General features: G+C 44.6%; 1 protein-coding gene, 1 long non-coding RNA gene and 1 other non-coding gene across 3 annotated transcripts in view; 2 read left to right on the top strand and 1 right to left on the bottom strand.

The window, feature by feature from the left end:
• LOC143353479 (high-affinity choline transporter 1) overlaps positions 1-12,145 on the bottom strand; it is a 28,340-nt gene extending 16,195 nt beyond the window's left edge. The window contains exons 1-2 of the mRNA XM_076786857.1: positions 11,991-12,145; positions 4,305-4,402 (exon numbers count right to left, since the gene is read on the bottom strand). The gene's annotated coding sequence lies outside the window, so the exon portion shown is untranslated. The remainder of the gene's footprint in view (positions 1-4,304; positions 4,403-11,990) is intronic.
• Positions 12,146-12,323: 178 nt separating this feature from the next.
• LOC143353486 (uncharacterized) lies at positions 12,324-15,590 on the top strand. The gene is made up of 2 exons (XR_013082154.1): positions 12,324-12,528; positions 14,210-15,590. It is a non-coding gene; the product is annotated as an uncharacterized LOC143353486 (long non-coding RNA).
• Positions 15,591-22,970: 7,380 nt separating this feature from the next.
• LOC143353893 (5S ribosomal RNA) lies at positions 22,971-23,090 on the top strand. The gene has a single exon (XR_013082224.1). It is a non-coding gene; the product is annotated as a 5S ribosomal RNA (ribosomal RNA).
• Positions 23,091-27,911: the final 4,821 nt, after the last annotated feature.

Genomic DNA, 27,911 nt, shown 5'->3' with positions numbered 1-27,911 from the left:
GGGGTTGTGTCGCGTCGAACCGCATAAGCATCGTCGCTTCTGTTCCATTGTTTTCAAGAAGGATGGGGGTATATCGTTGGAAAAGTTATGGTCGCGCCACCACCCGAGCATCTCGATTCGTTTACAGAAAATGAAGGTTGTGCGACGAAAGCGGTAACCAATCACAGTGATCCGTAGTGTCGACATAAATATCTCAAATACCTTTTAATCTATGAAATTTTATTCGGCTTAAAAACAAATAGTATCCTAAATTGGATATGTAATTTCGAAAGCGAACTACTTTTATTTTGACAATCTAAACTACAAAATAGATTTTCATTTCAAAGTTGTGCTCAGAGTCTGAAATATTTGGGATTGTTTTCAGTTTTTCAGTAAATAATTCATTTTATAAAGAAACATTGAAGTCGAATTTCTTCGCGTATCGGAAAACCCATAAATTGATCGATCTATCTGATATTAGCTGGGGTCTCCAAACCGGAAATTATAATTTTAACCCAGTGACGCCCACGTTCTCTTTATTTGTAGGCAAATAGACCTAATATAAATAAAATTGTTGCATTACTATTACCTTCGATACGTAAATATAATCAATTAATGAACCCGGGAATAAAATTTATTTTTAATTTGTCACTGTAGTAGATTGACAGACGAGCCCGTGCTAAAGTAGGGTTATTGAGTTAAGAAACTAGAGGAAGTTTGAGCGAGAATAGAGAAGCTATTTACATGCGACCCGAGTAAATATTTGTTACGTCGCGCGACGTTCTCTGTTTGTGAAACTCGACGCCAAGTAAAATACGATATCAGTTTCGCTACTGTTAACCGTCTTTCGTCCCCTCTGCCCATTTGACACCATACGAAAACATGAAACACAAAGTAAAACGCTACAATTAGACCACAAAATAATTTTCTACGAACGTTCTATTCGAATCAGTACCTCTATTTGTGGGTAATTTATTTTCCACTAAAAGCGCTCGAAAATCGGAAGCTACACGAGATTAAACTTTACAAATAAATAACTAGACCAAGCTGAAGACCAGGAGGTCGATGCAACATTAAACGCATACTTAACCTTTTTCGCTGCAACATCGGGTCAGACTCGTGACACAAATCTACCGAATATTAATGTTACTAATTTCTCCTACGCCGGAATAAAATTTTATTGTTGTCAACATACAGGGTGTTCGACTACAGCTGGGAGAAAATTTAAGGGGTGGTTCTCCAAGACAATATAAAACGAAAATGAAGAATAAAAAAACTTCATTTTTTAGTTATTATCGATTAAAAATCCGCCTAAGATGCGGCAACCCGACCAACAGAGGTGTACGTTGCTTACGTCATAAAGGCGCGCGACAATCACGTCACGTAACAAGTGACAGGTACTCCGCGTACCTGGCAAGAAGTCACCTGGCAAGAATTGGGCGTGTAAACAGTCCGATTGGGTCATTCCACGCGCAAACTCGGTTCTAGCCGAATTATTGGCTAAAGTGCGTGACGTCAAAGCCTAACCATTGGGCGCGACCGAGGGCCCCTTTGATACATGATTATCGCGCGCCTTTGTGACGTAAGCAACGTACACCTCTGTTGGTCGGGTTGCCGCATTTTAGGCGGATTTTTAATCGATAATAACTAATAAATGAAGCCGAAATCGCAATTCTTTTACTCTTCATTTTCGTCTTATATTATCGTGTAGAACCGCCGCTAAAATTTTCTCCCACCTGTAGTCGAACACCCTGTATAGTCATCAGAAAATACATAGGCACCATCGAGTAGATATAAATTTTCTTTTCCTTCTAGGAAATAACGAACGACAAAGAAATTCGAATCATTGTAACCATAGAGTAACGCGCACGGGTATAAAAAAGTTTAATCAATGCGCGAGGGTTAAGACGACCTTTACAAGGACGCAGACATTTTCTGGAACGAATGCGCAAAATTAGCATATGGAAGAACGAATTGTGCGATTTTATAGGGAGTGACCTCGCGGCAGAGCAACTTTATCATTTCCTGGACAAGCGGATTTTCTTATTGTCGCCGCGAGAGCGACGATAGGATTACGTTTCGACGGGGTTGCGCGCGCGATTCATCCCCCCCGGGGCGACTGTAATTTATTTGGGAAGTTTAAAGGCATTGTCGATGCTCGCGCCAAAGGAGAATCGTTAATTAACAGGGTGACAAGGACAGGCTGGTAATTGCGCGCGTGTTTCGCAGACAAGGAGACCGTGGCGGAACCCGAGGAACATACAGCGAGGGTAGGAGTGAGAAAGAGAGGGGGTGAAAGAGAGATAGCTAGAGAGCGAAAGAGAGGGTAGAGGTTCGAGTTACTGGAATCCGCTCGACACTAATTTTCCGGCGGGCGTAATCAGTATCGACAGAACAATCGTGATACCCCGGTTGTTCTTCCATCGAGGACCTCTTGTGCCGCGTGAGTGACGTTCTCGATGACTCGGCCGACAAGAATCAACTGTGTCGACGGTTCCGTATCTGGGATAATGACGGTCGACCAATCAGCGCGGCTAACGTGCTTCGCGGGTCGAGACGATCATCGGCAAGAACCTTGTGTCTGTCATTTTGTGTTGCCCGGTGAAAATCGTTGGTTCGCTTCGCTCTACGGAAGACAGGACGTCAGACTCTGGGTGATAAATAACTAACGCTTTCTTTCTCGATTCTTTATATAGAAAATCACAGTATTATTAATCCGTGTCTTAATGTTTAATCCTTTGAGAATGACATCTGTGCTCTGTATCAACCCTGATACGATTTTAAAATTTATTCAATAAGGTTAGAGGTCAGTAGACCGTCTTGCATCACATTCTAGAGTGAAAAATAGCTATGAAAGGTTTCGAATAGTCTACGTAAACAAATCATACTAAGAACTTATTGCAGTATACACGTTGTATCAGGTTGTTCCAACAATATTTTTCGCAATATGACCATTTCATTTATTTTTACATAACATACACAGAGCCGCTCGTTTATTAATGTTTCATTACTTCCCACTCGGAATTTGCGAGTATCAACACATCTTGCGCGGGAAGCGACTAAAGTCGTTTTTCACGGATTATTGATGGATTATTGTTATCGATGGGTTTTTGTGATCGATGTGTTTTTACAATAAAATCGGACAGACATGCGTTGCAAAAATACAAAGCGTGCGTTGCAAGAACGAATGCAACACGGTAAGACTTTGGCGGCAAAGTGCTCGCGCAAGATGTGTTAATGAAAAAAAGAAAGTGACTTTTGGCTCGAGCGAATATTTGAAGCGTCTGATCATGACCAACCAATTCTACTGCTTACTACTGATTGTAATGGAAAGATTTTGCATAAACATCCGGAAATCTATTAACCCATTTGCATCGTAAGGAAATATGAAAAGAAGGCCATCATCACTATCGGAGCTTATTTCAATAATTCGTCTTCGTTTCAGTGTCCTAATTTCTTCTTCACTATGATCAGAATTACTACTTTCATCTCCAACAACACCATTTCTTTCTCCTCTATTTCTATCTTTTAGCTAACGAATAATGATAGTGACCAACAAAGTTGAGCGTATGCATACGGCTCCGGTGTGATAGTGACCGGGAAAATTGAGCGTATATATACGCTAATGATGCAAATTGGTTCATAAACGTTGAACGGAAAGCCAAGCAAAACCGATCCAGCTTGGCACGTTTTAATGCCGACGAGACGTCCGGTTTCGGGAGATCGTGATCGTCGACGATGACGCTCGTCAGCGCCGGTGATTTCAACACTGCGGAAAACCGGGGAAACGTAGAGAACGCGTGCGGTCGAGACGCTGGTGAAAGAATTTGGTTTCAATTGGCCCGCGACAATCGCTCCGGGCGTGAAAGTATTGATCGCGCGTGGTCCAATAAAATCCGCTGTAGAGTTTCGGGTATCGTTTTCACCGGAGGAGGTTGGAGAAGCGAGCGGTGCGACGTGTTGTCCCGGCACGCTGCCGCCGGAAAAAGAGACCGAGAGTGGGAGAGGAAGCAGGAGAGAGAGAGAAAGAGAGAGAGAGCTAGAAGAGTGTGACAGAGAGCAAGAAGGAGAGCAAGGGGGCAAAAGTTAAAGCTCGGTAAACTCGTCGAGCGAAAGAGAGCTGGAACAACCGAGACAGAGACGATGAGATAGAGCGGGAGGGAGAGGGAGAGAGAGAGAGAGGGATGGTGAGCACACGGTGAAGGAGCTAATCGACCGCGGCGGCAATTGCAGCGCGGATTAAAATTCAAGTGTGGCCCAGATATCGGACACGTTGGGTCGTCGGGTCGTGACCCGGGCTCCGGCGATGCTGTTCGCATACTCACGTAAAGTTCAGCCGATGCTCCGCACCGCTCCTACCCCTCGGCATTATTAATTCTGTATCGGGGCCGCTCGCTTTTTCCTTTTTGCTCGTCGGCTGGATCTGAAAAAAGAAAAAAAAAATACCGTATGCGCGAGAAATGAGAAAGGCTCGGTTTGTTCCCATTCGAGCGGGGAAACGCGCGCCCGCTGCCTGGCTATCGTCTCGATTTAATCGGCCTCCCCTCCCCCCCCCCCCTATCCCACCACGGCGAAACTCTTTTCTCATTTTTTCCAAACCTACCCCATTTTTATGCCACTCTTTTTTTTCGGGAGGTGTCTATTCGATCTGTAGCCCCCTCGACGCCAGCGCGCGAGCACGAAGAATGCTCCGGCGCGCGGATCCGATTTTCCAGCTGAAATTGCTCGATGTTTTGATGGATCGTAAACTATAGTGACTCGAGAGGCTGCGAAGAGGCTGCCGCCGAGCATGATGGATCGGCTGGCAGCCGGAAGTGTTGGTTTTAATGAAAGTTTGTATACAAAACTCGTAGGCTGGAGAGCTGTTAATGTCGGATCGGAAATTTAGATCGCGGAGTTATGGCACCTTAGGGTCTCTTGAAGGTTGGAACGTATACGGCTTGCGTCTTCCGGTTTTATGGCCGACGTGGTTATGGCCTGGATGTTATGTCCTTTCGCAGTCAACGTTTATCCGTTTCGCGTTCTTCACAGTAACTGTGACGCTCGTGTAACGTGATCAAAAAATGGTTTCACCCCCATACGGTCCTCGGAAACATAAATGATCCTAGAATGATATTCCATCCATTTTTGCTTTCCACTTTGAACTAACAAATTATGGTTCGTTTATGTTCGTCCTGAGGTACGTGCCAGGGATAAGAAGACTACGTGTATCTTCTGTGGCAGTTTTTCAACAATCTTTTCTATATATTTACTACAAGATACCAATACACCTTCTTTTTAAATCATTTTTTCGTTATACTGGTGTCACTGCTTTTTTCCCAACATTTATGTTACCGACCAGAGGTTATTTAACCGTTTTTAATATTCGAGGCAGAGGTTATTTCCGGCTGGAACGTGTTCGTAATAAAAATCGATAGTGCTTTCACTCTATTTTCATCGTGAAAAACTATTCAGCAAAATACAGGGTGTTCCCAAAAAACGTATACACACTTTACAGCCCGCTTCATTCTCGCTGCTTTCAAGTTAAAAGAGTGTATACATTTTTTTTGGAACATCCTGTAGATTGCTGTCTATCAGGCCTTAACATTTAGAAGCTACACTTGTTCTTTCTTTATTTTTATTGGCTTTACAAATTAAATCGTACCACTTTCATATGGACGAAAACGATAACCATACTTTTTGTGCATTTACTTCATCTTACAAAAAATCTTTGGAGGATAAAATTAAAAAAAATGAATTTGCATTTAACACTAGATTTACGGGACCCGTGAAAATGACGGATTCTAATATTTTTAATTTACGAATATTGTAAAGATGCAACCATGAGGAACTGTTTAACAAATTGATTTCTTTGGGTGTATATTATTTAAAAAATGGCTACAAATTTTGATAGATACATTCGTGTTATTTTTACAAAGTAATGTAAAATAGTCGTTTTTAGTGCTCCGTACACCTAGTGTTGAAGTAAAGCCGCGACTGGCGAGGGCCGCGAATTAATTTGTACACCTAACGAATTGTGTTTTATGTTACTCTGTAAATGTTAGCGTAGATCGGCTTAGAAACCGCTTTGGGAGCCATTGGAACGTCGCCGAGCATCGAGCATTTCCGCACAGAGCACGTTCCACGGCGATTTCCTCGCGTAGGTAGCAACCGTGGAGCCTGAAATCCATTTACGACAGTTTCGCGATGATTTCAAAGTGAATTCGTTAACATTTCGCATTGCGAATTCCCGTGGACCGTGCGGAACACGTGTCTCGAGTGCCGGTGCGACGGGAGTGCTTCATTTTCGGTAACTTCGGTGCCGAAAAGCCGCGCTTTCTGCAATCAGAGACGTTTGAAATTCGCGAGGTCGCGAATGAAACGAAGTAGCGTCGCCTAACTCGAACATCGTAAAAGTGCCTTTCGCGGGCACGTAAAATGCGCGGTAAATGTTTGACGCACCGAACGCTCCGCGAGATCCACGGTCGTTTGTACTCCGTAATCGGAAACCCGAAAAGCCGCGAGGCGAAACTGCAACATCGATTTTTTCCAGCGTTTCCGGTGTGCTCAAGAATGTACTTGCATCAATCGAAGAGGATTAAACAATTCAAAGACCCGGAAACGTTGCGTGTAAACTCGGAGAAATAAGTGCATATCTCGGCGAAGTACGAACAGCGGAACATTGAAATGAACATGAGAGCGGAACCGATGCGCGCCATTTTGAGTAACGTTGATGAATACAAATTATCCACCGAAAAACCAGACGAATACGGATCCAATATAAAAAAGAGGGTTTTTATGAAAGAAAATGCTAGCGGGATCACTAGAAAATTTTATGCGAAGTTGCATTTTCATAAACGAGATGAACGCGAGCGAGATTAAATGAGCTGCGTCAATGCTCCCGGTAAATGAAAACTAGATTGAACGAGCGCCGCGTTCGATTGAGTCCAGCGTATCATAAATTTTCCCTGAACATTTCTATACGTCATAAACGCATAAAGTTTCCGGCGGCGTAATCGCGACCGAATCGACCGCGAGGGGCGCATTATTCTGTCGTTGCCGTTAAAACGACTGTAAACGAAACGCTAGAGGATTATGTATGTATGCGGCAGCGCTAGGCGCAAAGGTTAAAACGAATCCCATTCAGTTGTGCCAGCCATCAAGATTTCCTTTTTCAACGGTTTCCGTTCCACAGATGATCCACCATTCTCATTTACAAACCAATTAAAACGAGCACGAGCGGTGTTTACATATTCTGCCCCAATCAGAAACATCGCATTAAACTCTCCAAACACGGAAAACCGACAATCAATAAATTAACCCACGCCGCTACCAATTGCCGATCGGCTCCGAGCAAACGATCAATTTCTCGCTGATCTATCTTTGCTACAAAAGTAACCAATCAAAATTATCTGGTCTGCGCTAGACCGTTGATATGCAACCGCTCTTCCTTCGATGCGCATTTTACTGCGGACACGATCGATAAAAAAAGCTATTTTTCCACTCGAAGAATTTTCTATACCGCAGACTCCCATACAACGCGATCAAAAAATTATTTAAAGTGACTATATATACGCATCTTTTACGGCAGTAAGAGCACAGTCTTTTTGAACAATCTTTTATTTATTGTCACGTGAAATACCTGTATACAAACTTTCTAAATAATTTCTGTGAATGAAAATGATGCATGAAAATGATTACGCCCCTACTCTTGCGAATTAACCATCCAATGGCGGAATATTTTCATGATTTTACGGTTGATATTCCTCAGGATCATTTACAGCGGTATTCATCAATTTCTTTTCAAACATGTTTTGTCAATGTACCTTTTTCAGACACGTCTAAACTTTCTATCTGTTTTAAACATTCAAATTCAATTTTTTACCAAAGGCTGAGCAGTAAAGTGGCGGTTTTTTAGGTTTGGGTCAAAATAGACGCAAGCTCCGCCGTTCAAGGTTTAAACGACAATCGAGGTGACTCATTATTTGTGTAAGCTCCACAATGAATTTTTATATAAATTCAAACTAGCCACTGGTAGTATTGAATATTTCAATACCGTACAGGAGTGAGTGGTAAATGTTTAACGTGAATATTAAATGTTTAGTGCCGGCATCAAATGTTCAACTTTTCCAGAAAGTTAAGGTAGAAAATCTTGGTAGAAATGTTGTGTAATTTCTTTGCTTTTTTAGTGTTTTTTATGATGCGAACAGCCCTTGCGGATCAAGCGAATGTTTTCAACCAACGTTTTAATGAAATCGTTAAATACTTAGAACTGGAATTAAAAAGTTTCCCCCTTCGATCTCATTAAAATTGTACTTTATAAGTTTCCTTATGCGCAACAAGGAGAATTTCTATAGCAAATAGGAGATGAAGAATATTTAAAGAAATAAATCAACTAGATCATTCTGATCAGATGAAGTGGTGATAAATGAACATGCATTTGTAAAAAAAAAATAAGTAGATCGAATACAAACAGTAAGAGCATGTAAACAATATAAAAATATCGTGGTATTATTTCCAACTAATTAAAAATTCGAAGACAAGAAATAAACGCCTATACAGCTCCAGACAATTTTAATTTACCCTAAAAGTCTGCAGTCTAAACATAAGTAACAATAAAGAGAGTAGTAATTACTCAAAATTCGTCTTATTCGGATCAAATTTAGCTACTCCCAGTCTTCGAACGGCAATTTCTGCCTCGTTTTAGATCCGCATACTGCCACGTAACGCGTGTGCAGCCGACCACGCCGTGAAATAAAGAGAAACAAGGAATACACGGTAAAACTTGCGTAACGCTTGTAAACGTTTCAGGTATAATTGTCCGGGAACAAAGCTTGCCGGCGGCGGTGACAGGGGTCGGTAGTTGGTTACTGAAATCGCTTACTAATTAAGTGTAACGAAAAAAATTAACGAGCGGAAACGGCCGCGGAGACAAGAATAAATACCGGTGTAGGGGGTGGTGGAGAGCCGGAGCGAGATCCGGAGAGAGCAAGAGAGAGAGAGAGAGAGAGAGAGAAAAGAGAGAGACCGGTCTCGTTATAAATTTGTAGAAAACGCGGGTGAATTGGAATGGATGAAAAGCGTTTCAGAGCGCTGTACACTGCGAGAGCGACTCTGAAGAGATTAAGGAACGGTGCGGGGGTGGTTGCGGAAGGGACGAAGACGCCGTCGAGGGTTAAATGACTCGTCCGGGGAATAAGTTTAAGGACCCGACGGTCTGTTTCCTTTCGAAGAAAATTCGCTCGCCAGGCTGCGCGATTATCGTAACATTCCTCGGGTTTTTCCTTTTTCCGTGTTTTCCCGGGCCCGCTGAAAGATATCCTCCTCGATTGCGGATGATCTTCCGGCTCCGAGGAAGACACGCAGCTACGGAATCACGGGGACGGTGGCGCGGAAGGGGAGGGGAGGGGGTTCATTGTTTCTGGTACTTCGGAGGACGAAACTCGAGCCGGAACCGAAATGAGCGAGCAATAATCGGGTCCCTTGAAACAACGTGCCTCGGGCCAAAGACCCACGATTGGTCATTTGAACAGGGAGGGCTCTGTTTAGGGATTTTTTCTGACTGAATGGGGGATTTTGCAACCGATGCCGAGTAAATAGGGTGTACCGGAGTCGATGGGGCTGAATAGAAGATTTCGGGACCCAGGGAGTAAGAGGTTTTTAAAATCCTGTTTGTTGAATACCGGCTTTACAGTCGACTCGCTCTCGTCTACGGCCTATGTGGGGTTTTCTATTTTTTTTTTGTTGAGGGGTAGAAATTGTGCGCTTTAAATTTTTCCGGGACATCATTTGTTGAAGACTTCAGATTTTTACGAAACAAAATTGGAGCCCCCGGAAGAATCGACTGTTCTTTGTTCGAATAAAAAAATGTAGAGTTCATGAAGAACTCTTTTAGTCAAGGACGAATTATTTAGAATATCGCAGAACAGAATTTGCGAACAAATTGGAGCTCTGGTAGGAGAACTGAGGAAGTTCATTTGTTTGAATGAAAAGTGTAGAATTAATAGCATAAGGATCTTTTGTAATGTCTTCAGGATGTCTTTAGTTTTTGATCAAACGGAGGCTATGCTTTCTTATCGCGGAACAAATGCATTCCTCTGTTAGTTGGAGATCAACGGGTTCCCCCGTTCATAGAAGATTATTAGATTTATATGGTCTTTGTAAAAAGAATGGTTTACCTTTGAAAAGAAATTGTGTTCACCTTTCGTTTTTTAAAGGAACAATGGCGCCTTTCATTATTTACTTGAAGGAATTGGCTCGTTGTGCTTTTTACCTTGCAGAACAGCGATTCGTTCATTTTTCAGTAGACGAGAGCGCGGTGTCTTTCGCGTTCTATTGACGGGAAAAGCTAGTTTCTCATGCTCTCCAGTCATAGAATTCGATTTGCTGGAGTCCTTTTTGGTGAAAAGAGAACGACGCAATACTTTCATTCTCTAGTAGAAAAACATGAACTCTTACGCGAATTTAAATTTCATTAATCCTCATGTTTATTAATGCACCACTTTGAATATTTCCGTCCTGCAAAGTGCAAGCAAAACTACTTGGCTTTGTGAACTCGGCCCATTGAATTTTATTCGAAACAAAAACAACATCGCGATAGAGATCCTGGGGCTCGACAATACACCACATTCAATGTCTATTTCCAATGAAAAGAATCCACCCTAGGTCGCGTGACTCATCGTCTCCACCACTTCGCCGAATCCCCATGGGTTCACCAGTGCCATTTTTCGGAAACCGTTCGCCAGATGCCAATATTTTCTTAGTTAAAAAAAAGTCGTGGACATTGCAGCGAACAATTTTGTGAAAAACATTAACAGGCGAACAGTACTATTCGTTACAGATCATGCATTCCCACCTAACATCGTTACCCCTGTCAATAATACATAAAATACTACATTAAATATTATTTGATGCAAGATTGTAGCCGCTAGTGGTAAAATTTCAAATGCCATCTCAGTGCCTCAAGCACCCCATAAACACTTGTAAAAATTGGTTACACATTTATCTTCGATGGTTTATGTTGCCATTTTACAACGCAACATCCAATCTTACTAATAAAGAAATGAATACTTAAGAAAACCGAAGAAATCTAAACCTTCCCCTGACCACCACCATAATTCTCTCCAACCCCAGTGCACCATTAACCCCCACCATAAACCGTACAATTCCTTACAACCCCCTCGCCATTAGAAATTGATCCTAACTGTGCTCACTAATTTCCAAAAGATCTCCCATGACGACCACCGCGTCTTCTCAACCCTCATGACTCACCCTCATCGAATAAACTATGTATGAAAATTTTTGCAAACGTACCACTACACTCAATATAAATATTAAACATCATCTTGTCAATAACCACCACCAACATCCTCTCAACCCCCATTATTCACCTAATCCTACAAACTCTGTAATTTTTGGCAAACCTCTCGCAATTTTGAATGTAAACATCAAAATCCCTTGCTTCGATATACCAAATACAACTTCCAAAAATCCCTCACAATCAACACACTTGCTTCAACCATCGCAATTCACCCCAATTCTACAAACTCCCTAAATCTCTGTAAACCTCTCACAATTCTAAACGTAAACATCAAAACGCCTCGCTACAATATGCCAAATACAACTTCCAAAAATCCCTCGCAGCCTCCACAACAATTCTCTCAACCCCCATCGTCGCGATTCACCCCATAAACCCTACGCTCCCCCTGCAACGCGGGCAAGCTTCTCCTAACGCTCTCCAAATATCAAAACAGCCAAAAAGATTTCCAAAACTGATCATTCCGAAAACCAGCAACACCACAACCCCTCGCCTCCTCGCGCGACTACCCCCACCCCATAGCCTCGATACCGACCCCGCGAAGCCTGCACGTCCGAAGCGTCGTCCTGGTTGCCCGAAATCCAACGGGTCGAAGCACAGGAATAGACCCTTCCACGCAGAGGAAGAAGAAGAAGAGCGAGAGAGAAAGAGAGACAGAGAGAGAGAGAGAGAGAGAGAGAGTGAGAGACAGGGGTGGGTGACGATGGCGACTTACCCCGGAAGAACACGCCTCTCACGTGAGAATCCCCATGGCGGTTCGATTCGCTCCGGGTCCGAGAGAGTCACTGTCGCACGGGGTTCGACGGATCCGTCTCGAACTAGCCGGGTAAATCACGAGGACGAGGACGAATCACAAGGACGAATCACGAAGACGAGTCACGAGTTGCAAGGGGATGAAACGCAAGAGGACAAGTCGCGGGAGGGTAAACTGTGAGGGGGTGACAACTGCCGGGCGGGAGGGGGTGGAATGGACGCGCGTGAACGTCCGACGACGAAGTAGAAGACCTGTTCTGCGAGTCGGCACGCGGACGCTATCGACGTCTCGACGAACGCGGTAGACGTCGACGGATGGGAGCCAGGCGTACGACTGATCCTACGCCGGACTCAGCATCCCGTGCGGCCGACACGATCTGCGCGCTGGACCGCCACCTTGCCAGGGGGTCGTGTCGCAGAGGGCGAGAGACGAGGACGGAAGCTGTTTCCGGGGGCGGGGAGCAACGAGGCACCGAGAGAACAAGCGAGCAAGAGATCCGGTGAGCGCGAGAGAAATAGCGTGAGAGATCCGGTGAGCGAGGGAGATCGAGCGGGAGCGAGAGAGATTGAATGAGAGCCTGGGAAAGACGGAAAGGGAAAGAGAAGGAAGGTGGGGGGGAGCGAGGAGGGAGATCCAGAGGGAAAGACTGAGAGTGACGCTAAAGGGGAAGAGAGAGAAAGAGCAAGGGAGACTAAGAGGGAAAGAGAGAAAGAATCCTATCCAGAGAGAATGCACGGGATCCAGAGGAAACGAGAGAAAGAGCGACAGAGCAGGGAGAACGAACAAGAGAGAAAGCCGAAACATACAGAATTTGAGAGAGTAAGCGAAAATTGGGGGAGGGGGGTGAAGAGGGTGAGATGAACGGGATGGAGGGGACAGCGTTTCGAGGGGCAGGGAGGTCGAAAGCAGGCTGGAATTAGGAATGTGTGCGGAGAAGTTTCAGGGAGAGAAATTCTGAGTCCACATCGCGTAGGAGATGAGCCAGGGGAGCAGGGATCGAATGAAACTGTTAACTTTTATAAATAAAAGCTGTTCATCGAACTTTTCGATCGTTCCCTTTCTGTTCTAAGTTCGCTTTGAAAAATTCGACTCGATCGTACTTTAATTGAACGCTAGGAGCACTGTTTTAACAGTGATTTTGTGTTTGACGGAACCTTTTGATTGGGAATATATTATTTTATCAACATTTCCGAGTTTTCTTTTGGGTGGCATTAACCGACCTGGGAAATGAGCATTTAAGGGTAGAATATAAAAGTTAGGGATACATGTTATTAAGGATTTGAACAGTGGTTGGAAATAGACGAGAACCCAGGTTATCATTGCTTTCTCCTGCTCGCGCTGCAAGAAAGCTGAGTGCTCAATCAAGCACGATTTCGTAGGATGGAACGATTCAAGGTTCCAACTTCAGATCTGCCTACTTGGCAAACATTTGCAGGAAATCTTTCCCGGAATAAATGTTTCTGTTTATTTTGAACATATACCCTGCTTTCCGGGAAAGAGAAATTCCCGCTTTACACAACAATGTACGGAACGAAAGAATAAATAGAGACAATAAGTAGGATTTAAGGTGGCTATAACCAGACAGCGGATTTTATGCGCTTATGGCAAAAATGAAACAGCGACAACATTCGAAGTATTTAAAAATATTTTTGCATTATTACCAACCTATTAAACATATTAAGAAAGAACATCTATTTCATTCAAGTTTGTTGCAATTCGGGTAGAAAATTTTTATTTCGCATAAAAGTCCGCTGCCTAGTTATAACGTTAGTATCAGACTAGGGCGAATAATTGATATTATTAGATACTAGTACAGACAATTATTGTGCTATTAATATTAACGCTGGATTTACGGGTAAAGATGGATCAAGTATTCAACGAATGTAGTTCTTTGGGAATATATTATTTAAAAAATGGCAAAAAATTTGCATAGACACATTCTCGTTATTTCTTACAAAGTGATGTAAAATAGTGACTTTTAGTGCTCTGTAAGCCCAGTGTTAAGAAGCAGGGGTTAGGGAGTAGTGTAGGACATGGAAGAATGAGTGACATGAGATGAATAATGTAAACAGAGTCTGTAGGTACGGAACAGAAGTTTCAGTTAATGTTTCAGCAGTCTTCTCGCAGCACAATACTCCTAAAATTGCAGTTGTTGCGTAACTAATGGAGAATTTTAACAGTTTCATTAGACTGCCAGTTGGAAGAGGAACGGAGGAGAATTCGGGAAAAGAGCGGATCTGTTGTCAGACAAGGGAGACTGCGAGATCCGGTGGGTAGGAGATTCTGAATGAAGGCTGAGGTCAGTCCAAGAGAGCCGGAGAGCCAGAGAGAGAGAGAGAGACGGAGTTTTATGGATTAAGAGGTAAGTCTGGGAATGCGGGGGGAAAAAGAAGAGCAGAGTTTCAGAATATGGGGAAGGAGACGGAGGAGAGGTTGTAAGGCCTGGGAAAATGAGTTTGGCGGTGGTGGAAGAGGATTCTGAAGTAGGAGCGTGGTCAGTCTAGGAATATAAAACGGGGATGGGGAAAGGAAAATGAAAAGAGGAAGGAAGAAAATTACATTTTCGGGTTTAAGAGGCGAGCCGGGACAGGGGTGGAATGGGGTGAGTTCGAGACCATGGAGAAAGAGATAGCGAGGACAAGTTTGAGGTTCTGAGATAACAGATCTTGAACGAAGATTGATTAAACTGGGAATACCAAGAAGAAAAGGGGAAAGAAAATTCGTACGGGGTTGAACTGGGGAAGAAGGAGAAATAAAAGTGAAAGTGAGACGAAGCAAAACGAATGCGCGCAAAAGCAAACCTGGAATTCGAAGAAGAACTACGAGAGGACGACATTTTATGTTTTAAGGGGTGGATCGCGAAGAATGAGGGAAGAAAATGCGTACGTTGAACCAGAACATACGAAGAAATGAAAATGAAGAGGAAACGAAGCGGAAGGAATGTGTAAGAACGTAAACCGGGAACTTAAAGGATAGAAATGAGAGAAAAGTACATCCCGCGTTTTGAGGGGTGGATTTGGGTGAATGAAGAGGAAAGATGCACATGGAAGATGCTTCGAGTCGGAAAATAAGAAGAAACGAAAATGAAGGTGAAACGAAGTAAAACCGAATGTGGAAGATCTGGAAAACTGGAAAAGTTTGAAGATAAGGGATGGAGCTGGGATCATTGAACAAGAGAAATACAAAGGGGTGAGTTTGTGTATAAAGAAGAAATGAGGCGAGAAGGAATCGAATTAGGGATGCAGACTCGAAAAAGAGTGTTGGGCCAATAGGGGGTGAGTCATGGGATTTAAAAAGGATGCAGCTGGAGGCGGAGAAAGAGGTTATTGGCTGACGAGGGTGAATCCGTAGACCCGGGAGGAACAGAAGTAGACTTCAAGTGAAGAGCGAGGCGAGTCTAAGCACATGGAAAGGACACAAACAGAAGTCATGTGCCAAGAGAGACGTGTCTGCAGACGCGGGTGAACCTGGCATTCTTTCGACTTACACGTTCATGAAAGATCCTTTAAAAGCAGGAATTGGCACGGACCTGGCCTGCCTTGTTCGATAGACAGAGTGTCTAGGGAGAGGATTAATCTCAACTGCGAGGAGGGAGAGATAGGGGTGGTAGATAGTGGTATTGCGAAGATGGTGGGGTCTGTGAAGAATTTTGGGGGTTGAGGATTGAATAAAAAAATTGTGAAACAACTGTATAATTTTAGGAAATGCGATAGCAGCATTTTTGAAAAGATAGCCGAGACAATTCGGTAATAAGAACGCGAAGAGCTCATTGAGCACCGAATTTTTATTTTTACATTTTTGCTCGAAATGCTTAGTATTTACATAGGAGAAAGCAGGGCAAACGCAGAAGCGTGTACATCCAACGAACACCACGATGTCTGGTCCCAGTATCATCTCGGACAACCGTGACGCCAAAAAGAAGAGCAAGAAGAACAGAGGGCGTTCAATTGGAAAATAAGTGTCAGGTGCTCTAGACAAAGCATTAATAGTACAAATGACGGTGGATCTTTATTCCATCACTTAGCGCCAATGGAGGCATCCGAAAAGAGATCGCGTTTAAGTGGCCGGCCACCGTGTAACTTTCATGGTCTATCAGCGTTGCCCATTACGGGAATTGGGACAGAGAAAAACAGTGACAGGGAACAAGCGGAAAAATAGGTTCGCCGACAGTGAGAAAGCCGGGCGATAGGCTGGCAACAGGGAACACGAGGCGGCGGCGTCACGAAGACGAAGGGGAACCATCATTCTGGGGAAGTTTTGAACGCGACGCATCGGAGAAGGTGAGAACGAGGGAGGCGAGATAGGGGAGACGGATGATGGTTCGTGACCGGAAATATAAAGAAAAACCTAACCCGGACCTGAATCGGAGTCCGAGCAGGAATTAACACTTCGTTGACGAACGCCAAATTTACGGCCTCGAACTATCTTTCGTTTTTGATACCAGAAGGTCAGGCCCTTTGGCAACGGTACAGCTAAGGGACGGTACACGGTTCTATCAAGGCTGCCAAAGATGTCCTTCCTTAATAGCAAAATACTGCACGCCGCGGTGGTCATCGAGGACCCTATGGAATTGCTTAACACGTTGAATGCCACGTCACCCATATGACGGAATTATTTGTGCAGGTTTTAAAATGAATTTTTACGTTGACATATTCATTGTACTGAACTTGATTAGGATCTGTAACATGCAAGAAAGTTGGAGGATTACTCAGTATCGTACATTTAATTTTTTGCAATTTTTATTTCATTAAACAACTTACTTTGATTTCATGGAATTTTTGGGGTTTCTAGTTTGCCGTTCAAAGTGTTAAAAATGATTAAAAACAAAATTAATACCACTGAACACCAGTCTATTAATGTAGAAATTAGCTAGATTATGATGTGCAACGTGAGAACAGAAATAAATTTTTGCGAGAAGGTTGGAGAATTGTATGCAAAACAAAAATTGTGTGCATATTTTCTACAAAGGATGCAAAAGCGAAATCTAAAAAATTCCAAAAATATGAAGCAAGCTGGCTTAACAGACAGAACACTGCTTCTCATACCCTGCCGTTTTGAAAATCAGAGTGGGCGTGTTTTGAGCAAAACGAAGAGCAAGCATTCTACAATAACCTAGACGAATGGCACCGAAAACAAAAAGTTGGTATCTCGAACGCGGACGAACGCGAACGAACGCGGATAAACCTGACCAGATGGATGGAGGAAGATTAAAGGACCGGGGGCAGAACGGACAGATAGCAGAAGCGTCTACGAATGCGTGGATGAGAGGAACAAACGAAAAAGCGCGAACGGGTGACGTTATCAACGGAGCGATAGAGGGAGAGACGCGGAAGAAAGAAGGGGGGGGGGGCTTTGGTAGAACTACAAACATGGAGAAACACGACAAAGGGAGAGATCAAGGGATGCCGGGACAGAGGAGAGCCGCGTTTAAACAGCGGAGAAGCTACGAACGCGGAATAGAAGGTCGACGGAAGGTCTAGGAACGAAAACTGGATGGAGATGGAGCATTGTATGCAGAAAGAAGCGGGGTGAAACGAGGGTTGAAGCGGGAGGGTTCTCGCCGGGGATAGCGAAGCCGAGCCACGGATAGTGACGGGTCCGCGAGCTGTTCCGAACCTGTTCCGATGTACTGGGTGTCCCGGATACATCCTACCCCAGAAAAGTACCAAAACTTTCCTCGGGGTACGGTGAACTCGTTCGGCAAGACGAGATGGGTGATGTTTGACCATTTATTTCTCATCTCGTTAGTAAAAAGATACGAACGAATGCGCGACCTTGGACCTGATGATAAAACGAGCTTCTATACCGGGCGAGGCACCTTCAAATATCTGCTAAACTAATCATTTTTGCATGGTCTCGATACTTTTTTACAGAGAATACAAAACTGCGTCGTGTGGTGCATAAGAAAATATACGGTTCCATTTAAATAATCCATGTTGACCTTTAACCCATTTGCATCATAAGGAAATATAAAAAGAATTTTTTATTATATTTAAGTACAAAAATGACTACAAGTAAGAGAACTTCATATTTCAGCATTATAAGAAAAAATCAGAATTACTACTTTCATCTCCAACAACCACCTCCATTTCTATTTTTCAGCTAACGAATAATGATAGTGACCAAGAAAATTGAGCGTATATATACGCTAATGATGCAAATGGGTTAAATCTCTTAAACGCCTCCACTTATGAGGAAGTCATATGCACCACATGATGCCCCCCTCGGTACCATGTAACATCTGCACAAATAATTTTTCTGTACAAAGCATAATGTACAAGTTATTCGAGGTGATCAAATTAGGTGTCCCACCCTGTATATTTCTGGATGAATGTCGAACGCCGTAAGCAACGGAATATTTTGCCGAGGGTTGATTTTGTCTATGAACGTTCTTCGTCGTGGAATATTTTCTGAAGCCCTGATACAAACGTCCCGGCTGCTTGTGGTCGGACAATCGCTGCTTAAGTGGTTAAAGGTCGCACCGCCCACGCCGTTGTCGCTCCTTCAACGCGCCCAAAATCCTCCAGAACAATTCCCAGACCATTCTTCTTCTCCGGTACGTCAGCCGACCGATAATCAAACCCAAACATTCGCTCGATCCCCTTCCGCGATACCCTAAACACTTGCCGCTCGCTTCACCGCACGCACGGTCGTTCCCTCAAAAAAAAAAAGTTCATTCACCGTCTCGTTGAAAATATCGCGGCGCTGCCGGCTGCCACCGAGTCTGTTCGATCGAGTTTTTCCGGAAAGTTTCGTCTCCCTTTGAACACTACGGCTACCGACATCTATTTTCTCAGATAATTATTAGACCGCGGATTTTACGCATTCGTGGCAAAAATTTGTGGGTGTACAGTGAATTCTCGATATATGTCAACGGCACGGGACTTGTCAGCGTCGTGTATCGTCCAGGAGACATACACGAGCCGTGTTATGTTTACACTCCTCGGCGTCTGAGACCTCTCGAGCTTTATCATCCAGGCCTTGGCGACATATACGAGAGAAATCACTGTATATTTGGAGCGAAATTTCACTCTTGAGCCCAGTAGTATACAGGGTGTTGAACAAATTTTGTATTTCCTTGAAACGGGTGATTCCCGAAGTCATTTGCAGTAACTTTTCCCTTTGGGAAAATGTTCTCCGCGGCTGTGTTAAGGAGTTATTAACGAAAAACGCGGACCAATCAGAGCGCGGCTATAACTGAGAGTCGCGTTGGCGTTGGTCGAGTCGGAATCCCTCTGCTGTATGCCGCGCGCTGATTGGTCGGTGTTTTTCGTCAATGACTCCTTAACAAAGCCGTGGAGAACATTTCCGCAAAGGGGAAAGTTTCTTCAAATGACCTCAGGAATCACCCTTTTCAAGGAAGTGTAACAATTTTGGGACACCCTGTACTTTGGGTACTGCCCTAAGGGGTCTAGTAAGAGTTGTTGAGTTCAGCTTGTTATAATTTGATGAGGTTTCAACGGTGGAACGTGTTTAGGGGTGGTTTCTTGAAGTGATATTTTTACGTATTTCTTGGACACGTTGTATATGGGTTTGAACAGGTTCGAGCACAGTGCAGAGCCATTGCTGGGCGCAAAAACGGGGAGAGGAACTAGAAACGCGAGCTAAAACGATAGTGGAAAGTCTGCGGGGTGAGGGGCGGGGGTTGGATGAAAGTTTTGAGCGAGAGGAACCGAGCGAGGATAATGGCGGATGGAAAGAACGAATTGGGCAGGTTCTACCGTGTATGAAGCTGGGAATTCGGAGAAACAAAAAATATGAAAAGTTTTTTAATAATTCTGAATAGATATTGCACGAACGTCGCGCAGTCGTACGTACATTACATTAATAAAAAGTGAATATCCTTTTTTAGATTCATGCCTGCGCGAGATGTTATAATTAGAGTGTGATCGTTCGGGGAAAATTGAGTTTTTCTCGGCAGTCACTCTAGAAATGGACTTTTCCATCTATTATTTTTTATCTGATTGGTTCAACATTGTGCACGAATTTGATTAAAACGCGAGCTCCAGCTAATTGAATTACATTTCCGTTGGGATGAATGATCGGGATACTGATACTTGTTCAAGAGTGTCATAGTAATTTGCCGAATAGCAGAGAATGATTGAGTCGAGTCACAAATAGACTACGGATTTTATCCGTTTATAACGAAAATGGATTGGTCAAATACGAAATTATAAAGACATTGGAAGCATTTAATAATGTTGTTATATTACTGCCGACTTATTAAAATTGTCAAAAGAGGGAACGCATTTTCACTTAATATTCCCCACAATTGACTTGCAAGGTATTTACATTGCGTACAAATTCAAAGTCAAGCTATTCAATTTTCCAGCGACATAAATTTGATAAATAAAATTGAATAATGGTCGGACAACAGTTTCAGCGAACGAGGGTGAACCGAAGGAAAATGTTTTCAGGTTAATTTGTTATCAACCGGTAGATGCGAATCATTGTCGTTCGAGTGGTCCCGTTAATCACTGGATTGCTATCCATAAAGCGGGCGAACAATGGCTGAGGTGGCTCGACGGTGGAGTACTTACGGATCACCCTGTACAACGTAATCGACAGATTACCGATATCGAAGTCGTTCCGATTTTGCGCCGCCGGTTGAAACGAAGCAAGACGGAAACGCGGACGGAGATAAAAGTAGAAACGCGGGGGTGGACGCGAAAGAGAGAGAGAGAGAGAGAGAGAGAGAGAGAAAGAGAGAGGGGAGAGGGACGGATCGTGGGAAGGAACGGAGAGACTGGGCTAGGGGAGCACAGAGAGAGGGTACGCTGAAAGAGGGGCGAACACGGAGAAAGATAAAAGGAAGGTCGGGGGAGGTTACGATACAAATAGAGAAGGGTCGTATACGTCGTGTCGGAGGAAGACGGAGAGAAAGAAGAAGAGAGAGAAAGAGAGGGAGAGAGAGGATCTGGGGTCTGCGCCCGTTCTGAAACGTGCAGAAAGATGAAAGCTGCGAGACCAAGATCCGACGTGGATAAAGAATTTCGGAATTCAGCCGAGTTTAGAAAGCTCTGGGACAGCACTGTTTAAAGACTTTGTCTGGAAGAGGGAAAGAGGCGAACGCAGAAACTGTCCGCTGTAGATTTGGAGTAGATCGAGCCACTGCTGGTCAGACACGCAGGTCTCGCTGGGTTCGAACGTGACGTGATTGAAGAATTTCTGCATTCAACCGAGTTTGGAATACGGGAGTTCTGGGACAGCACAGAAATTGAGAGAGTAGACGGGGACAGTATTGGCCGGGCAAACAGATCCGAGATGTGCCGCGGATGTAGAATTTTTGTAGTTGCGGTGGATTTAGGGTACGAGAGCCCCGGATCTCGCTCTCGAAGAGCGAAGGAGACGGAAGAGGAAACTGCCAGCGATTCGGAGTCGATTGGGACGGTATTGATCGAGATTGATTGAGAAAGCGGGACCTCCTCTCTTCGGGAGAATACGATGAAGGTAGAATACTCTCCAGATTTAGAGTAGATTGAGCCCAACATCGGACAGACAAATCTCGATCCAGAAGTTGCGAAGGGGTTTAGCTGAGTCCAGGTTGTACCTAGGAATTTAAACGAGAGTTGGACAAGTCTGTCGGGGGTCCCATCTCGAGAGCTTTTTGATGCTTCCAAGATATCCGCGACCGTCGATACTTTCGAAGTTTTCGAACACTTTTGACCTTCTTCGAGAGCTTCGGGATTCCGATGGCATTCGAGAATTTAACTCTTGCCTCTTTCGAGACTAGTTAACGCGAAGTTTGTAGATATTTCCGACCTTCTTGAGAGCTTCATCTTATTTTTCGAGTATTTTGTTGGAACAATTGCGAGTAAGTTTAAAGCTAAGATGTTTGAAACTTCTAGGTGGCAAGGTTTGTAGGATTCACAGGTTGTTTCAAGCTTCCGGAAACTTTAACAATTTAGAGGGTTGCAATGACTTCCGGAAAGTTTGTGGATCCTGTAGACGGAGTTGGGACACCGTAATCCTAGCGAGACCTGTGCTAGAAGTCAGAACTTTAATCTCGTTGGACTCCGGAGAACGTGACAAACCTTCCCGGACCCAATTAGATTTGCCCAGTAGACGATAATGACAGGTATCTAAACAGTCCCGAGTAAACTCGCATAATCTTCCACGTAATCGCTCAACGCAAACTGGAACTATCAACGTCCATGTTCTACTCAAAAGTAGAACGATCTTGGATATTATCAGGTCCACGGTGAACGAGTCTACGCGATCTCCGACACAGTTAATTCAAACAAGTCCTCCGTCGGTCTCAAACAAAGCTCCAAAGCTATTAGCAGGCTACCTCCGCCGAATAATCGAAGATGAACCTAAACTCACAGGATAACAAGACGCTAACTCCCATTAGACCCGTATAGACCGAACCCCACAGTCAATTTAAACAAATCTCCAATCAGTCTCGGATAAACCGAGATCTGAGTGATCCCAGTCCAACCGAAGACCGTTAGGGGATTCCCTAATCAGTCTGAAAGAAAACGCAAGCAGGGCCTCCCCGTAATCCTACACGAACCTAATTTAGACTCGATTCGACCCCGACGGTGGTCTACCGAGCATGGGAAAAAAAGTAGACTGTCTATAGACCTTTGTAGATACCTAACCGAATGCAAGGATACAGTCAATTTAACACTAAACCTACCACGGTCGGACGATTCTTCTAAATAACAAGTAACAATTATTTAACCAGTTAGCTGTTGCGACCTCTTTGAAAAATGTGTACCTAAGTTGCGTCGCAAAAATTAACCGCTGTTTTGACGAGTATACTCGTCATGACACAAAATATTGCCATTTCTTCATGACGAGTATACTCGTCAAACACAGTTAACTGGTTAAGCACATATTACAATATAAACCGTACAAATGTTTAAGCAACTTCAATCTTCCCACTTTTATAAGACTTTTACACAGTTTGTACTTGGTTTTTAACATCGTACTATCGTCAACGACCATATCACACTGAAAAAAACCGATTCTCGTCCGATCATCGAAGTTAAACAGTGTTGAGCGTGGTTAGTACTTGGATGGGTGACCGCCTGGGAATACCGCGTGTTGTTGACACAATTTTTTTATTTTTCATTCGATCTTATCTTTTAAAATGGTAGACACCATTGCATAGTTCTTTTCGTCTAGTTTTCAAAAATTAAAAAATAGCACAGGTACGCTGACGAATTTTGATAACAGCGACAATGTGCCAAAACTCATCCAATGGCATAAAAATGCTTCGATTCCACGGCATGCACATCGTTAATTTTTGGCCTACTTCTAACGCTTATATTACCAAATATCTGCATAATCTCGGCAGCGCCTGACCAGCGCGCACCAGATTGAACCTTCCTCTTTCGAATGAGCCCTTTACCAGCGACAAAATATTATCATATAAGGACGAAAAGTTGAGGCACGTAAAACCATTTTTCGCCTATTTTTGTCGGTAACGTGGTCACTCTACCTTATCGCGAATCTACGAAGCCCTTAAACGCATCTCCAATCAGTTTCATATGAACTGACGATGAGACCCGGGGTGACAGCAACGGAAGCTGGGCCATCAGCGGATTCCCTCAGTCTCAAAGAAACCGCAAGCAAACCCTCGTAATCCTCTAGGAACCTAATTTCGATGGCGGTTTATCGGGCGTGAGAAAAAGAAGGGGACTGTCTATAGACTTTCAGAGATAGAAGGCGACCCGGTTAGCGGTGGCGATGCCGGGGACCGAGGACGTCAAGGGAAGACAATTCGCGGACAAGAAGCGTCTTGCCGGAAGTCGGGGCCGCGTGTACCTTGCCACGGAGCGGCTGGAGGAGGCGGGCACGCGGAAATACACGCTCGAGCTGGGAAAACGGGGGTTGGAAAAGGGCTCGGAAGGGCTGGGAAGGGCGCGGAGAGGGTCGCGAGGGCGAGAAAGCGAGGAGAGGGAATTAAGCGACGCGTTAGCGACGGCCGGCTGGACGATCAGAGGAGGCGAAGGACGAGGAGGCGTCTCGCGCGACGGAAGCCCACGAACGAGATTAGAGAGACGGAAAAGGACGCGAGTCATGCCGAAGAAAGGAAGAAAAATGAAGGAGGAAAAAGCAGAAGGGAAGATGGAGCACGAGAGATCTCTCGGGCCGCGGTCGCGAGGACGTCTAGCCCGCAGAAGAATTGTCCTGAGCAACGCGATGCAGAAATTGGTCAACGAAACTCTCTACTGGGCTGTCTGACACTGATAACTAGACTATTTTATGCGATATACATATTTTCCCCGACTGTTGCGAGAAGCGGTAGGATACTCTTCGATTCTTGCAACCACTTGCGTTACAACGTCGAGTCAGCGATGAGTAGACTGCGAATCTTTATTGCGAAACAAAAAATGTTTGCATTCATTGCTGGGCGCAGGAGGTAAATGAAAAATTTGTTCCTCTTTTAATTAGCTTACTCAACTGAAACTGAAATCTTTTTTGTACGATCACTGCTTTAACCCATTTGCATCATAAGGAAATATGAAAAGAAGGCTTTTATCACCAAACTTCTTTTTTATTATATTTAAGTACAAAAATGACTACAAGTAAAAGAACTTCATATTTCAGCATTATAAGAAAAAATCAGAATTACTACTTTCATCTCCAACAACACCCTCCGTTTCTATTTTTTAGCTAACGAATAATGATAGTGACCAGGAAAATTGAGCGTATATATACGCTAATGATGCAAATGGGTTAAATTGTGCGTTTACCAAACGCAAAACGTATTTCCGTTTACCAAAGTACTTTTAAAAGGTTCGAAACTGTCTGGCATAGGTTCGAGTATACTTAGGAGTACCACTTCTGTTTTTCGAAGTACTTATAGAGAGTTCGAATTCAATCAATCAAAGTTCGAACCTGTTTGCGAGGTGCTTGATCCCGTCCCCAATCTGAAGTCTGTGAATGGAAATGATGCAGCAGTTACCGACCTGCTGACACTGAAAAAGTCACGTGACTATCCCGGGCCCTTAAGACAAATTTTATTTTGCAGAAGAATCCGCAGTTGACCGATCAACACGACGAGTTAGCATCAGGACAAGTACAAATTTCTAGCGTGCTCGTCTCGATTCCGGGTGGGCAATGGCCGCGAGCCCGAGACGCGAACACGCTCGTGTGACCACGGCCTTAGGAGAAACAGACGCGTAGAGATCCGCGAAACTCGCCGAGCCACGAAGGGAAAACAGAGAGGGGAAGGGCATATCCACGCGCGCGGGGGCAGTATTGATCTGTTCGCGCAAGCTCCTCGCTCTTGGGTACGCTCCACGGCCAGAAACACACCCCCGTAACCCCCTAACCCCTGTCCCGGCGTCCCCCACCGCCGTTCTCGCGGCTTCCAAATACCCGTCGACGCCGAAAGTGCTCCACCAGCTTCAACTATGACCCTGGTCATCGTCCACCGACGAACCACACCGGGAAACCCACCCGAGGACACGGCTATTCGCGTAACCGTGCTAATCAGTCGGCTCGCGATCGACTCCGACGATCGTCAAAGCACCGGTCTCTCATCGGCTCCCAGCGATTTCCTTGATGGTCTGCACGTGAAAGGACCTGGACAACCATGGGAACCGATGGTGCCTCTACCCAAGGGATCTATCGAGGTGTTGGAGGTGTGGTTTATCTAGGTCCACGCTAGGTCCTAGGTGGGAATTTTGATAGGGGATCTGCTCGGATGCTGGGTTTATCTGGGTCTCTTTGCGGTCGCGTCTATTTAGTTGAAGCTGTTTGGGGTCGCTCGGGTGTGGGTCTGTTTGCCGCTGTCGAAACTAGGTGTCCGATAGGATCATCATCGTTCCTCCAGGTACGATAGTGCCCCAATCAAAAAACTGTTTAGGACCGTTTGCACTTTCGCCGAATTTGTAATGGCGGATTTTTTTTTACAGTAGCATTAAACAAACAGCTTTTTTCTAACTAAATCTTGCTCACCAACGTGAGTACCATTGCGATCAACGTGTACGGTCAACAAGTGTTTTGATTGCACTACGGTACAAATTGAATTTCCCTATCGTTTTCGCTTTTCTTATCTTCCTCGTTGACAAGACCGTCGTCTCAAGTTTATAGTATTTTTTCAGACGTAATGCTGTCGTCAATACGTAAGACGCTGTACCTTGCTCGGAGTGTTCGACTAAGCGGAGTCTGTTGAACGCGGATAATTCGCAGACAATATTTCACGCGCGGGCAGCGCACAACGAGCGTCGTCGCGTTCGACAAGCCGGCGGACAGTCGCGAACGGGAGCCGCTCGTTGTTGGCCGGTGTTCCAGAAAATCCAGGCGTGTTGTATTCCTCGATGATCGGAAGGTATTGCCCGCGGCTGCCCGCTTACAATCGAGCGCAAGAAAATTGAATGTATCCTAACGGGGCGCTCGTGCGTCCCATTAAATCGAGCGAGGCTCAACGACGACGCGACGCCGCGCCGACGACGGAGTTCGCAAAGCCCGGAGTTGACAAACACATCCCCGCGGACTTATTCTCGGAGCGGGACGGTTCTCCGCGTTTTCCCGGTGAGCGGCTAATAAAGCGCGTCACAATATATCAACGCGTCCGATCTACAATGCATTAATCATCTCGACCGTTACGCTTCACGCGCCGGGCTGCTCTCCCGTTGTCACGCTTCTTCCATTTTCCTCGTAAATCGGCATTGTAAACACGTCCATCGAGGAATCTCATTTTTCCCCCGCTCACCCGCCTCCGGAAACCAGCATCTGCTTCACCGCGAGCATTATACATCCGCGACAGACACCGTGGCAACCGATGCGTCCGATAGACACGAGGAGATTTAGATTGATCCGCCGCGTTCGAACCGGTTTCAATAGGTTTCAAATGTTTCAATGGTTCCGGAGGGGTGCCCGACGATCGAGAGAGAAACGATTTAAGGAGAGGTAAGAAAACGTAATGTTGAATTATCCCTTGGACCAGTTTTGTAAATGTACAATTTATCTTCGATTCGTAGGTGTATTCGGAATTTTTTTCAGCCCTTAGTATTCACAGTTGTACTTTCTCAACGAGAATTTTTTCCAAGGTTCTAGAATAGAATTGGCTCTTAGGCGTCTCGAAGCTCGGTGCCGGAGCGATCGGAGGCTTCAATTTGACGCCGCATTCCTTTCCCGATCAATTTGTTGCGTGTCGGAATCGTCCGGCTGGTAAATGCGAGGGCCTAATCCCGCTAGAACCGCGCGTCAATTACGATACGTCTACGGCGAAGCAATTTTCATCCGCCACCAGAGGATCAATTTGAATCGGAACGGCAACGAAGGTCGCCGACTATGAAGACGTCCGGTCTGCTGAACAAACGATTACTCTTTGTCTCCCTGAAAAATAGTAATTTCGAAGAAACCCGGACATAGATCCAGCTCCCACAATTTTCAATCGGATGTCCCGTGTACTATTACTTCAAACACGCATAAATACACATACCTAATTTCAATGTTCTAGGTTCCATAATTTTAATCTACACCTTCTGGGAAAATGTCTCGGAGTTTCTAAGAACTCCTAAAATGGCGGATCGAATGCAACAGCACTTTATTTCGTCGACTGCGAACCGAAATCGATCGTGGGCTACTTTCTATGAAGAAAATCGTGAAGATTCGAGTTTCAGAGGGTTGTTTTCCGGCGGATCTACGTTTCTCTTTAAACAAACAGAGATCGCGAGGGGGGGGTGGAAGGGTTGCGATCGACGCGGTTCGACCCTGATTTTTCCGCGGAAAAGGGGAATCCTCTTTTTTTCTTGTGGAGCCAGCGAGTAATTGGTGGCACGTCGGTATCGCTTGTTTAAAGTTAACGAGCGTTTTTCATTTCGAAGCGCAGACAGCGGTCCCGAGCGGAGAGCCAATTAAATACAGATGGGAGATCGAGCAGGAACGAGTGCTCCGGAGAGATCCGCACCGGGAAAA

Source organism: Halictus rubicundus, chromosome 4 (assembly GCF_050948215.1).
Source record: "Halictus rubicundus isolate RS-2024b chromosome 4, iyHalRubi1_principal, whole genome shotgun sequence".
Classification (NCBI taxonomy): Eukaryota; Metazoa; Arthropoda; class Insecta; order Hymenoptera; family Halictidae; genus Halictus; species Halictus rubicundus.
The sequence above is the reverse complement of the archived record's forward strand: the minus strand, read 5'-3'. Positions and strand labels throughout refer to the sequence as shown.